The sequence below is a fragment of the Euprymna scolopes genome, chromosome 1 (genome assembly GCF_053919585.1).
Source record: "Euprymna scolopes isolate OS-2025 chromosome 1, ASM5391958v1, whole genome shotgun sequence".
NCBI lineage: Eukaryota > Metazoa > Mollusca > Cephalopoda > Sepiida > Sepiolidae > Euprymna > Euprymna scolopes.
In genome coordinates, this window is record NC_136482.1 from 78231355 (window position 1) to 78246354 (window position 15000).

The 15000-nt window shown below is 31.0% G+C and overlaps 1 protein-coding gene, 1 long non-coding RNA gene and 1 pseudogene across 3 annotated transcripts in view; 1 reads left to right on the forward strand and 2 right to left on the reverse strand.

Moving 5' to 3' along the window:
• LOC145242245 (glutamate receptor 2-like) overlaps window positions 1–15000 on the reverse strand; it is an 815605-nt gene that overhangs the window by 212279 nt on the left and 588326 nt on the right. The gene's annotated exons all lie outside the window — the stretch shown is intronic.
• The window catches only part of LOC145242162 (uncharacterized), a 103900-nt gene that overhangs the window by 73087 nt on the left and 15813 nt on the right, over window positions 1–15000 (forward strand). The gene's annotated exons all lie outside the window — the stretch shown is intronic.
• Window positions 7798–7914, reverse strand: LOC145283734 (5S ribosomal RNA; annotated as a pseudogene).

Sequence of the window (15000 nt, forward strand, 5' to 3'; positions counted from 1 at the left end):
TGCTTTGTGTGTCACGCTTACATGCTTCTCTTCTGAGTGGCAGTCGTTTAATTGTTATGACCATCTATTTCTTGTAATAATTAATTTTACGAAGAATTCTTTCTAAGTTTTGGTTTCGGTTTCCAACATAACTAAAAGAACTCAAGTAATATATTTTTTTTTCTCCATAAGTTTTTGTTTCGGTTTTGATTTAACCTGATGCACCCGATCTGGATATGCCGTGCGTACTTACTAGCTTAGACAAATACAGAACTACAAAAATATCAGGGGGTATCAATTTATGGCGAACGTCCACAGAACGCCAACATCAATATATTACATATGAAAGAGTCATCTGCAGAATTTCCACATATCCCACTAGTATACACAATTATTCCAGGTCAGAAATATCTAGGGATAAAAACCAATAAATTTAACGATTTAATAATAGAGCTCAATGAAAAGAGCAAGATATACGTTTATTTTTGTAAAATATTTACATAGTACCGATAAACGGTGGCTAAACTGCAGTCAATTACTGTCCACATCAAGGTATTAACTCTATGCCTTAAGGAGAAATTAAAAAAAACATAATAATAATAATAATAATAATAATAATAATAATAACAATAATAATAATAGAACTTAACAAAATAATAATACATGTATTTAAAATATTTAAAAAAAAATATGTATTAAAAATTGAAATAATATATCACCTAATCATTCTTTTTATCCTTAATATCTTAATTAGAAAATCAACATCATATTTGTTGATATCTTACTAGATTAATATACCCTTACCTTTATGTATTGTATATAATGCTATCTCTGCGATAATTGTTCTTATAATTTTTATCATTTAATTTTTATTTTTATTATTTTACTATGATTTTAATTTCATCTCCCCTACTCCTTTCTTTCCTAAGATATTTTTAATTACTCTGAGCAATATTGTTTAATTGTTAGCATGACTGTATAAGTATCATTAAAAGCTGTATGAATTAAGTTTATTTTTGTTTTCATCTATGATTATTTTTATAGATATATATACATAAGCTTGTTATACGTTTAAGTATTTAGTGTGTTTTTAGTTTTTCACTGAGGTAGTGAGTATCATTCATTTTATGTCGTTTTTACCTAGTATACTTTAATATTAAAACTTGTTTTATATTTTATAGTTTTCCTTTTTTAGTTTTAAAACTATATATTTATTTGTTATCATTATTATTATAAGCTGTATTAGTATTATATTTATTTATATTATTTAATGTTTCTTCTAACATGTGCTATACCTTAATTTTTAGGTCTATTTTGCATAAGATAAATTATTAATTAATGATATTAATATGCATATGCTTTTTACACGTTAAAATGTTGGCGTATGTTAATCAGTTTTATCGCCTACACACCCTTACCACTTCTGAATATTATAGTTTTCGATCGTAAACCGTAACATTTGCTGAAGAGCTCATAACTTCATTATTCTATTTTATTTCATTCTTTTCTTGGTTCTGCAAAATGTTATCATGTGATCCTTTTTTCTTAATTACAATATTTAAAAAAAATGATGTTTTTTTGCCTTTATTCGAGGATTCTATTTCAAATAATATGAGAATTTGGGATCACGTAATAAGGTCCTTAATTGGCCGGAACATTGATACTCTCCTTCGTGTCTATGTAAATTGTAAATGGTTTACTTGAAATTACATATATATATATATATATATATATATATGTGTGTGTGTGTGTGTGTGTGTGTGTGTGTGTGTGTGTGTGTGTGTGTGTGTGTGTGTGTGTGTGTGTGTGTGTTGACAAATGATTAAAGGATGTTGGACGATTAATTGATGGGTACGTATAAAAATCTAAGAAGCTCAACATTTGGGATTAAGGTCAATCATAAAAATACACTTATTGATAAAGTAAATATGTAGATATATATTTATTATTTGCCAGTTCGATGAGGAATGAACTATCATTAATAGGAGGGGATATACATGGCCTTGATACCTAGCCATTTCCTATAAAAACAGTAAAAAGGAGGAAGGTTATAAATATCTGCCGTATTGGCAGAAATAAAGGGAATTTGTGGAATGGGACAATGCGACATAGCGATTGAGGGAAGACAAGAAGACAAAATGATACAAAAAAAGTAATTGAAATGCATAAATAAAAGAACGTGAAAATTTATTTAAAATATATAATATATGTATAAAACCGATATAGAACAACACATAAAAATGTACGAAAACATTGGCAAATAATACATAAAACGATACTGAAAAACACACGTATATACAGAGTAAACTACAAATAGAAAAATGATAAATAATATGATATTTAAACCAAAATTAAAGTCCTATAATAATAGAAAGTATGAAAATTCGAAATGCCTAGGTATGATGAGCATGTGTAGCTACTCTTACTCATGATGTATTCTCTCATACTGGACTTACAAATAACTCCATATATACTCATATTGAATTAATGTTGTCTATATTGTCATATATATAAATTTAATGGTGTAAATTGGGTAGAGTTGGATAATTTATGAGGACGGCTTAAAAAGAATCTGTTTACATTGCATTTGAAGGCGACCATGTTGTATTCAACCAGAAAGCACTCCAGCGGAACAATGTTCCAAATGCGGGCAGTTCTAGGAAAGAATTGTTTATGGAATCTTCGTTTAGATTTAAGCAGAAACTTTATGTTGCTTGTGTTGTTATTGAGCCGTGCTATTTTTAAATAGTATTTTCATGTTAAATTAAAGTTGTACTATATTTTTAATTAATTTTTTAACTGAAAGTACAGAATAGTTACAAAACACCCTCCTCTCCCAATGTTAAGAATGGCTTCCGAAATAATAACGTTATTATTTCGGCACGGTTCAATAAGTGCACAAGTACCAACTTTATTTCAGCCAGCAATATTCCACTTGAGGTAGTATTTGACTATTATCTGAGCGAGGATTTTATCAGTGTTTACGTATTTCTATCTTAGTAGAATAATCAATATATACAGCAAAAAGTTTATTATTTAAGATCGGTTTGCTGTGCGGTTTATATATGAAACCAAACTATTGAACAACCGTAAAAGGCGCAAAAAATCCAAACATTTGCAATGTAATTACTTGTAATTGTAACTAGATTTTTGCTTAGGTAGTTTACTGTACGTTATAAATGAACTTTTTAACGATTATACACCAAAACCCTATCTATTTTTAATAATTAATCTTGAACTCCAATTACAGTCTATAAAATAATATATTTGCTAAATGCGAGATTCGTCTGCTTCACAGCAAATAAATCCTTGTTTAATGTTGAATCGCAATACTAAATAAAAACGATTAATATTACACGTCGTTATGTAATACATACACTAGAAATAAATTGTAGAATCCATACCCGCCCTCTTCGTAATAGTTCATTTACGAACAGATCATAATGTTTGATTCAGCGGTTGGTTCATATCGCGTCAGAGATTATTGATATACAGATTTTTTTAATCTATTTCCTCAGTTGATCACGCTGCATCACCAATATTTCAATTTAATTAAATCCTTCCAAGCCTAAATGGAAGTAATCATATCAAAGATGGCTATCCATAACAATGATGCCGGCTTTTAGCTTTGATGTTTTACAAAATCTAATTTTATTCTAGATTTTTCATTCGTCTCTATCTCACTGCCACTTCATATTTTCTCTATCTTCTTCTAGAACACACCTCTCTTTCACTTTCTATTTATCTGATGTGATATCTTAATTCATTATTATTGATAACTGGGTCACTAATGATCACGAAGTCCATTTCCAAACTATCGCATATCTGTCTATCTCCTGTTTGACTTTTATAAAGTTGTTGGAATATATTGCCAGATGTTTTAAAGATACATTATCAACAATGTAGGTGATATTTTTTCTGTCTGTCTTTATGTCGGTTGTTCTTGCCAGGATTCAGTTTGAACGCTAACATTTGAATCTTTTTTCTCGCAGCGTCGAAGCACGTGCATATGACCAAGGGCCCGTGTGTAACGATCAAGATTTTAATAGCAACATCGTCCTAAATTTGATCTAATTTAATGTACGTATTTTATCTTAGACACGCCAAATTACCAACTATCTTACGCTTAAATGTGAACAAGATTTGTCTTCCCATTAGTAACCAGTTTTTTTATTGTATTCTTGTTTTTCTTTATTTTTTTTTTGATAATCGTAGCACAAACAAGTAAAAATAATTAACGTGGATATCATGAAATGAAAATCCAAAAAGCAGAATACGAAAAGGATCTTGCCGAAACCTTACTGTACACCGCACATTTTGAAGTCACTGCCTTTAATAATAATAATAATAATAATAATAATAATAATAATAATAATAATAATAATAATAATATATATATATATATATATATATATATATATATATATATATATATTACTCCACAGCAACTATCTACTCAGGATAATAAAACAAGTTATCAACAGAGGATCGCACATTAGCAGACATAATCTACTAACGTATAAACTGAACTAAACATCCAGAGGAGTAGCTATAGTTTTTAACTTCAATAATAACACCAAACATCTCTACAACTCGATAAAACAAATGTTCAAGCAACTACAACAGGACCCCACACTCAACACAATATATAATAAAACATTTGTGTCAAACGACAATCCCCAACTTACACTTTTCTAACACCTACACAGATACACCAGAACCCCGTATCTCAAGGAAACAAACATGCAACAGGTTTAAGTTTCTAATATGTCAATATATTAACACCAACAGCACATTCACCCCTCCAGACACTTACATTCAACTCACTCCCCCCTCTTAACTGCAATAGCGCAAATCTAGTATATCTATTATACTGCATCGAATGTACAAAAAGCAATTACGTGGGGGAAAGAGGCCTGGAGTTCCGCTTACGCCATAAAAAACACAATTAGAGACAAATCCACACAACACCAAGTAGCTATTTGTTATCATTTACCAAATATACAATAGAAAACATCAGATATACCCTCATAGCATCCAATTTTTATACACAAGATCAGAGACAAAAATATATAAAAAAAAGATTTTAAAACTCCACACGTACACTTCAGTCCTTTACAAAAATCTGCGACTATTTAATGACTACAAATTCTATAAAAACACAGATTAACCCTAAACATTTCCTTAGGACAGATATGCACGGTGGGGTGGGGAAAACTTTTTATTTTTCCCAAACCGCGACATTTTCTCTAAATTTTATTCTTCTTCATATTTTCGTATATATAGGTTTATGTATGTATATGGGTGTGCGTATGATGTATGTATGTATGTATGTATGTATTTATTTATGCGGGTGTATGTGTATACGTAAACGTATATATATGTACAAATGTATATATATATATATATATATTGAGAGAGAGAGAGAGAGACAGAGAGAGAGAGAGAGAGAGAGAGAGATGGGTATAGGTGTACATGTCTATGTGTGCATGTTTTTCAAAAAAGTGATAATTTTCTTCATAATACCGTATATATATATGCATTTCCAGAACACCTGTATCTCTCTTTCCCATCCCTCTTTCTCTCTCTTTCTATGGATGCTTATATATATTTGTAGGCCCGTGTCTGTATGTATAGCTGTTTATACGTGTGTGTATATACGTACACGTTTATGCATGTGTATATGTGTATCTGCTTGTATATGCATGTATGTGTATGTATATGTTTGTGTATTCATACATGTATGTATATATATATATGTATATATATATATATATATATATATATGTATGTATGTATATCTGCAAATATGAGCATTTGTGTGTGTACGTATGTGTAGGTACATATTAATGTATAAAAAAGGGAACGTTTCGTATATTTATTAAAATACAATTAAATTTGGAAGCGACGTTTTCGTTCTTTTTTTCGAACGAAAAAATAGCCATTGACTTATAAAAATTTTACAGCGTCTCTACTAATAACATCTTATATCCTTTGAATTTTTTCGCTCTTGCAATATATATTATCGTTGGAATTCAAAATAGTATATAGTTTAATGCGAGTTTCTTTATATCTATTTACTATTTATTTTTTCTTTTATATGTATATATATATATGTATTGTGTGTATATGTGTATGTGTGTACTTATATGTATATGTATTTAAGAATGCCTTTGGATTGGCTATAGCTTCTCCTCCTTCCTCTTCTTTTCTACTGGTCCCCGTGCATGCGTATCACATTCACTATATTGCCGAAACGGAAGCATCGGTCAAAATATCGGTTATAATATTTTTTATTGCTGCACGTCAGCAATAGAAAACGCATTAAGAAAAGTTATAAACTTTTATACTTTTCGTATACTTGTTTTAATACATTTTCATATATATATACATATATATATATATAGATATGTATATATACACACACACACACACACACACATATATATATATATATATATATATATATATATATATATATATATATATATATATATATATATATATATATATGGTTTTATTTTGTTCGAATTTTTAGTTTAGCATCTGGATCTCGGACCACAGAGTAAACAATATTAATGTTTATATTGCATCGAAATTTATATCACAATTGCATACAATAAAACGTCTATATTAAGAGAAGTGTAAGGTCGCTTCTCGTGCATATATGTTTCTTGTTTCTGTGTGCACTACACATTGTTAATTTTTGTCAACTACGATTGCACACTTTCTGAAAATAAAATTATCTATTGGATGAGTTAAATATATTTAACTTTGATACCATGAAGTGGAAATTTATTAATTAGAATTCGAATAAGAGTCTGGTAAATTTCAGAATTTCACGCGTGCTACTAAGATCACGTTACATTGGACTTTTAAGCAGACGTTTTAAATAGCATTTAATCTTGTCTATAATGTTGAAGCATTAAATGTTTTGATCGGTACGAAATAGACTATCCATCTTTTAATCTTAATATTTCATAGACGGATCTTTGTTAAACACGTCTAACATTCCGGGATTGAGTTTTCTTTTTTAATTATTTAAAGAGAATTTTTCCAAACGCTTTTGCTACTCCACACTAAGCATTAAAATCGCATTTTCACGGACCATCTGAAATACGATGTTTTCATATGTTTGAGCAAGTATAAGTGTTGCTCTGTAAATATTCAATTTATGATGATAGACGCAACACAGAAATATCAATTCTTATTAATAAATTTTGTTATATGTTGCTTTCTACCACAAATTGTCTCTTTCGATCGAATCTCTCGGCAATCCATGTTTCCTGTTCATTTGAAGTATTTTTAAATATATGTTCACTCTTACTTTCGTTTTCCTTTATTTATTGTATATTCACTAGCTAGACTGCTCGTCTACACGAGATTAAAGATTAAAAGTATAAACTATTAGTTTTATATATTGCACTAAATTCTATAACTTTATTAGAGAGATCGATGAATAAGAAAAATGGGCATGTTATACTTGTCCGTGTAGAATCGAAATCATATTAGTGAAAACTGTATTACTATTGTTCTTAGTATGAAATAAATAAGAGTATAATGGAAGGATAACATAGTTTGAAAAGGTATAAAAGATACTTAATTCTTCACACCCCAAAATAACACACACTATATATTGTGTGACTTCCTCCAGTCTTGACAGACTATGGATATCCACTGTAAGGGTGCCTGGGTGTGAAATGTGTGTGGCAACAGTTGCGCAGTCTTCAACTACGCCTCTCCTGAGTCGACATCGTTGCATAACAGTGGCAAGTGCAGGTACAGGACGACTAGAAAAAAGCCGAGATGAGGGGAAAGCAAATACAGCATCTAGAATTCCCAAATGGTCACCCGTCTAGTACTAGCCAGGCTCAACGTTGCTTAACTACGGTGATCTGGCGGGAACCGGTGTGTCAACGTGATTATGCCATATCACACACACACACACTATATATATATATATATATATATATATATATATATATATATATATATATATATATATATATATATATATATATATATATATATATATATATATATATATATATATATATATATATATATATATATATATATATATAAGTAGATTGTAGTTTGCTTGAAGCATTGTTGAAGAAAATTATAAGGTAAAATTAAAAGCCAAGAACAATGCGAGATTTTTTTTTATAGAGTAAAATTAAATGAAAACAAAAGAAATACATTTCTTTTTTTTGTTGTTTGTTTTTTCTTTTTCACACAAATTTTAACTCTAAACAACAGTAATTTTTTTTCTGTTGTATTCAATGGTGTTATAAATCTCAATATATTTCAGACCTATTAGTCCTTTTTCAAGAGATACTTGTTTATTGTTATATATACATGGCCACATCCTGCTGCTACAAATAGCCACTTGTTTCAATCAAACAACATATATCATCAGGCAGCGACTTGACTATTCAAAAGTTCAATGAATAATCATCATAGGTTATTCATTGAACTTTTGAATAGTCAAGTCGCTGCCTGATGATATCTGTTGTTTGATTGAAACAAGTGGCTTTTTGTACCTGCAGGATGTGACCATGTTTATATAACAACAAACAAGTATTATCGGCTCTTTTTATTGAGCACTATCTAACAACCTCGTTGAATTCATTAGTCCATTACTTTTGAATAAAAAAAACCCGAGTATATATATATATATATATATATATATATATATATATATATATATATATATATATATATGTGAAAGTGTATGTCTGTCTGTGTATCTGAGTATCTGTGTGTGTACATTTCCCTACGCAATAACTCTGTCAATGTTTAGTCTACAGACTCGAAATTTTATATACAGGGTACTGAGATTCGGGAAAATCTTTGTGTCCGTTCCTTGGACATGGATCTAACTTTATAACTTCATTTGTGCCCAAAACAATAAATGTTAAGGGGTCATAATAGGGGTCAAATAGAGGTCAAATTTAAAAAATTGACCGTTTTTTTTTGGCTCAACATACACCTCCAAACACCTAGCGAACGCCGGTCTGAAATGCTAGTATATATATATATATATATATATATATATATATATATATATATATATATATATATATATATATACACTTGTGCCCGATATTATTCATACCCCCTCTTGAAAATTGAGTTTATTAGGTGTAACTTTGTAAGAATTTATTGTTTACGTCCATATTGATACATATTCTTAATAAACCTCTTCTGATCATTTTCGTCATTTTAAAATCTCGGGATACTTGTAATAAAAGAAATATACAGCTCTTTATAAAATCTGCAATGTTCAAAAATAATCATACCCCCTTATTTTTCAGTATTAATCGAGTTTCTGACTGTTTATTTCCTGTTTGATTCTTATTTTGAATGCTTTTATACAACCTTTGATTAATTTCATTTCGTTTTTTGCATTTTTCAGATATTAAAATGATATCAACTGAAAAGCAAAAAAAGAATAAAAATTATTAGAATGGGGAAGAAAAAAGAGCTTAGTAATGATCTTAGGACTAAAATTGTAAATTCACATAAGGATGGTTTAGGTTACAAGTCAATTTCCAAGAAATTTGAGGTCCCTACAGCAACAGTACAGAGCATCATCAAAAAATTCCAGAGCCACCACACAACAAACAACTTGATTGGTAGAGGAAGGAAAAGGAAACTGTCTGCTAGAGCCACCAGGAATATTGTAAGAAGTGTTAATGCAAATCCAACCACCACTACTAAGGACATTTTAGAAAATCTTGAGTCTTCTGGCATAAAAAATATCAAGGCAAACATTGCAAAGGACTCTGCATGAAAATGGTCTGAAAGGAAGAAGACCAAGAAGGACTCCATTGCACACCGGAAAACGCCTTGCAGCACGTCTAAAGTTTGCTAGGACCCATGTGAATTCTCCAGAGTCCGTTTTCTACAGGTATTTTGTGGACTGACGAAAAAAAAAATTGAATTGTTTGGCCATATGGATGCTTCTTACGTTTGGAGGAAGAAAGGAGAAGCTTACAACCCAAAGAACACCATACCCACGGTGAAACATGGTGGTGGTAGCCTATGTTTTGGGGCTCCGTTTCGGCTAGTGGTCCAGGTAGTTTGGTCAAGATAGATGGAACCATGAAGAAGGAGCAATATTTGGAGATACTCCAGGAAAACATTAGACAGGATGCGGAGAAGCTCCATTTAGGACCAAACTGGGTCCTTCAACAGGATAATGATCCAAAACATACTGCCAAAATAGTCAAGAAATGGTTTGAGGATAATCACATTAATGTTTTGGAATGGCCTAGCCAGAGTCCTGACCTGAACCCTATCGAAAACCTCTGGCACATATTGAAAACTGAGGTTAAAAAGCGGAAACCTAGAAATTTGAGGGATTAAGAGAACTACTGCATTGAAGAATGGTCAAAAATCAGTGTTGATGCTTGTAAAAACCTTGTTGATAAATATCCAAAATGGTTACAGGCAGTTATTAAGAATAAAGGGCATGCTGTTGACTATTAGTAAGAGAGGTATGAATAATTTTGAACTAGTGCCATTATTGTTTTTCTTAGTATAATGCTTCAAACTTGCATAATTTATTTATTTGTTGAGTTTAAATTAAATGCTTATGCTTGATTTATTGTTTGAAATCCCTTTAATATTGTCTATCTTCTGGTTTGAGCAATATTCTTATAGAAATCTCAAAGATCCGAGGGGTATGAATAATATCGGGCACAAGTGTATATTGTTGGGTAATCTAAGTTATGTTCTTCTATCCTGATACAATCTTCTTAGACGTTACTATCTCCTTTGGGCAAAGAAATACTGCCGCATGTGTCTATTCGCTATAATATCCACTCCCATATTCTACCTGTCCTTCGGTGAGTGAAGTACGACGTCTCAGAACTTAATGATTTTCCTAGCATCTATTGTGAATTATTCAAAAAAAAAAATTTATGTTGAGTATTTTGAAAAAATTGAACTCCTACTGTATGTTTTTACTTAGAATTGTATGTAGGATTCGCTATTAATGTTTGCTTTCTCAAGGTAATCGATGCACAAAATACAGTGAAAAACAAAACCTTACCTGCTGATGTTGGTGCATTTGCTTGCTTTGTTTTTTTACTCCAGAGTACTATGGTAAATGCGATTTATTTATTCTCAAATATTCGCCGAAACCGTTTCTCATGTTTTCTTCAGTATAGTATTTTTTTCGTCTGTATTTTATCGTCTTACTGGTATTCAGTACTATATTTTATCAATTTTATTATTATTTCAATTTTCTCAATAGTTTTGTCAATATCAAATTTACTTATTACTTTTGAAATTTCTTTCATACCATTTCCAACAATGGCACATTCCGTATTTTTATTTTACATTGCATTTCTTATGTTCAAGTAATTGTTACTTAAAATGACCTATCAATTATTTCTGTTATACATTTTTGCCGTTGGAATTAACAGAAGAAACTACACATGCGTTCAATATCGCTTCCCTTAAGATGTATTCGTTTTTATTTGTAAGTCTTACGTTCACCCATTAGTCAGGTAATTTGGCTGCTATGCTTTAGTTTAAAAGAGCATTTTGGACAGGATATATCATTAGACTTATTTATCGCTTATATAGCCCGTCATGCTTACGTTTGAAATACTATTTTTATATGCTCATAAGTGTATTTTTAAAAGCCTATGTTTAGCCCTCCCACTCCGTCGATGTTACGTTTAAGTTTGTAAGAATGTCCATTAGTCTGTCTCGGTTAACGCTATAGTCGTAGTTTCTTTACTCTGTGACGTGTAAAATAATAAAAAAAAAACATTTACTGGTGTATACGCACAATTGTATAGAAAAACTCAAATTTCTCAAGTTCTTTATTAACTCAATATTTGAGATGTAAAGGAGAACTTTACTGGGATATAAGACTACCTATGTATCTCATAGAGAAATCAAGTGTTAGACCCTAGAAAGACCCCTGGCTGATATTTGAGAACTTCGACAGAAGTGAAATGAAATAAAAACATACAAGATAGTGCCTCCAATGATACTGTTTAAAAGAGATGAGAAGGAAAATATAACGAAATAAAACAATATGGCACACTAAGAAAGTCGCTATTATTCCAGTAATTATTGAAGCAATAGGATTCATGAAAAATAATCTCCAACACTGCTTGGCAGCTATACCCAGTAAACCATGTGCAAGAGTAATAAAAATATTGCACCTAAAGGGGGGTTAGAATCATAAAAAAATACCACGGTTGAAATTATGAGATAGTAGGCGAATGTCTTGCAACCAGTAGTTTTCTCTATCCGCGGTCAGAACCAAATGATAATAAATTTAAAACTAAAATTTTAAAATAAATAAAATGTATATATATATATATATATATATATATATATATATATATATATATATATATATATATATATATATATATATATAAGGCGTTATATGCGTGTCAGCCAAACCGTTCGTTTAATGCTTACGTTTACATTAGTATTTTTAGATGTACACTTGGAGTGGATATATAGAGTGGATCTATTCAAGAGGGGCTGCCTAAACCTCTAGCAAACAGTACTGCTGATACGTTTAATTAGAAACAGCATTTTTCACATTAACCGCGTAAGTTAAATAGGCATATCTAAAAAAAATAATCGGCCTTTTTTCTTCATTTTATTTTCTTTGTTTTGTTCATTGTTTTATTCTTTTCTCTCTGTTCACTGTTTTATTTCTTACTTTCATTCTTTATCTTTTCTCTTTTATTTTCCTTCCCCTCCTCCTCCGCTTTTTGCTAGATACCTATTATGATCCTGGCAGTCTTTTACGCATCGAAAGATCAAGGGATTATCCATGCAAGCCTCGGCATATTTTATTTTATTTTTTTATGAATCAATTATGAATTCTCAGTGAATGATGCAATTTACTACTTCTTCTGCTATTTTGTCTGTTTCCTTCATTTACATAACCTTTCTACTTTGATCCAATTAACATTGCGTTCGCTCTCTGTATATTTCTTTATATTTCCCCATCGATGACATTTCTCTTCTTTTATACACTTCTTATTCTCTCACATGTGTGATTACACTTCTCTATTTCTTCTGTTACATACACAGGCTCTCTCTAACATATATATATATATATATATATATATATATATATATATATATATATATATATATATATCGTTGTTCTGAATAATAATGTTCTGAATAGATGGTTTTATAATTGTGTGCGTCTTCATTCGTTATTTCTGTCTGCATCGTCTCCTTTGGTTTCTATGTTAGTCGTTATTTTTTTAGTCTTATAGACCTATTTTCTCGTTGTAGATGTTGCTTTAGGTATTATATTAGTTGTGTAGGCTTGATAAGTTACAGCGCTAGCTAGTTTTAATGTTTAGGGCTAATAACTTATTGTTCGACCGAAATATATGATTACTCAATATTATATAGACATAAAATCTGTTTCTTTAAATTTTTTTTTACATATATATATTTATAAATAATTCAGTAAAATATATCAATGGGTTTCTGACTTGTAAAATTTTGTGAAAGTTAAATTAAGATACGATATTTTCTATACTCAAAAGGGGCAACATATATGTTCATGTCCACACTGGATTTTTATTCCGCAGATTCATAGAAAATACAAAATAATCCAGCTGTATTGTTTTATTGTAGCTATTTAAAACCATTCAACTCAAACTTGTACAGGCCCTAGACAGGTGATAAAAATGAGGATGTGAGTTTCAATTAACCGAAACGGTGTAAAGTGCCGGTTCTACATAAAACATGGACCTTTATTTTATTTATTTATTTTTTTACATGAAGTTCCCCACTTATCAATGCCCAATGGCAACTCGGGGCAAGAGTTATTGTGTGTACGGTAATCAATGGGATAGTGTAGCAATAGTATTGGAGTATTGATAAGGTGTCATTACTTAGGGGAAACAGGCAAGCGGAACAGAGTTCCACAGGCGTGCAGTTCTAAGAAAGAAGCTTTGTTCATAGAATCTACGTTTTGATTTAGGCACAGATAAGCAGTGGGGAAAATTATTGACGGTGTTTCAGCTAGTCGGGTGTGTTTTTGAAAAGGATTGGCGAGGGGGGACCAGAGAATAGAGCTCAGACGAGCACTTGCCATGGAAATAACGATAGAACAAGGACAGGCTCGCTACGTCTCTTCTGTGGGAAAGAGGTTGCAGGGAAGAGAAAAGGGCATCACCCACAAGCCACGAAGTCTATTTTGTACTCTGTCAAGGCAGGATAGACTGTTTTTAGCAGCTCCTGCCCAGATGTAGCAGCAGTACTCCATCTTTGGACGTACATGGCTTTTATATAGATACATAGATAGATAGATAGATAGATAGATAGATAGATAGATGAGGCATTTCCAATATTATGGCACGTAAAAATAAATAGCAAATGTGATATTATCTGAATTTTACTCAGCAATACACTTGCATGGGCCGAAATATAATAAATTTTAATAAATAAGTGTTTTTATTAAAAAACATCTTGCAGTGTCTGTTTTTTAAACTATTGAATTTTGGGTTGTTAATGATTAAACAAAGTACTATGTCAATATATATATATATATATATATATATATATATATATATATATATATATATATATATATATATATATAACAGGACGGTTCTAGGTTCAACCTTTGGCTTGGAAGAGGTGATAGTCTAGCGGCACTGATGAGTTGCGATACAACGAAACAGGACTGTCTGTCGATGAGTAAAATATATTTTAAGCCCCACTTCTTTGGGTTGAGCACTGTCGTAAATAATCTCACCCGCTACTTAATTGGCTGAAAATGCGAAGCTCGTTGTTTGTTTGTTTACGAACAGGCGATTTGAGCACTATAAAAGTGGTGGCGGGTGTCTATTTAAATACACATTCCGACGAGTTATTTACGGGCGTCGATTCCATGGTCGAGTGGGAGAACTACCGACTGTCATCACGACGGTTCTAGGTTCAATCCTTGGCTTGGGAGAGGTGCTAGTCTAGCGGCACTGATGAGTTGTGATAAACGAAACAGGA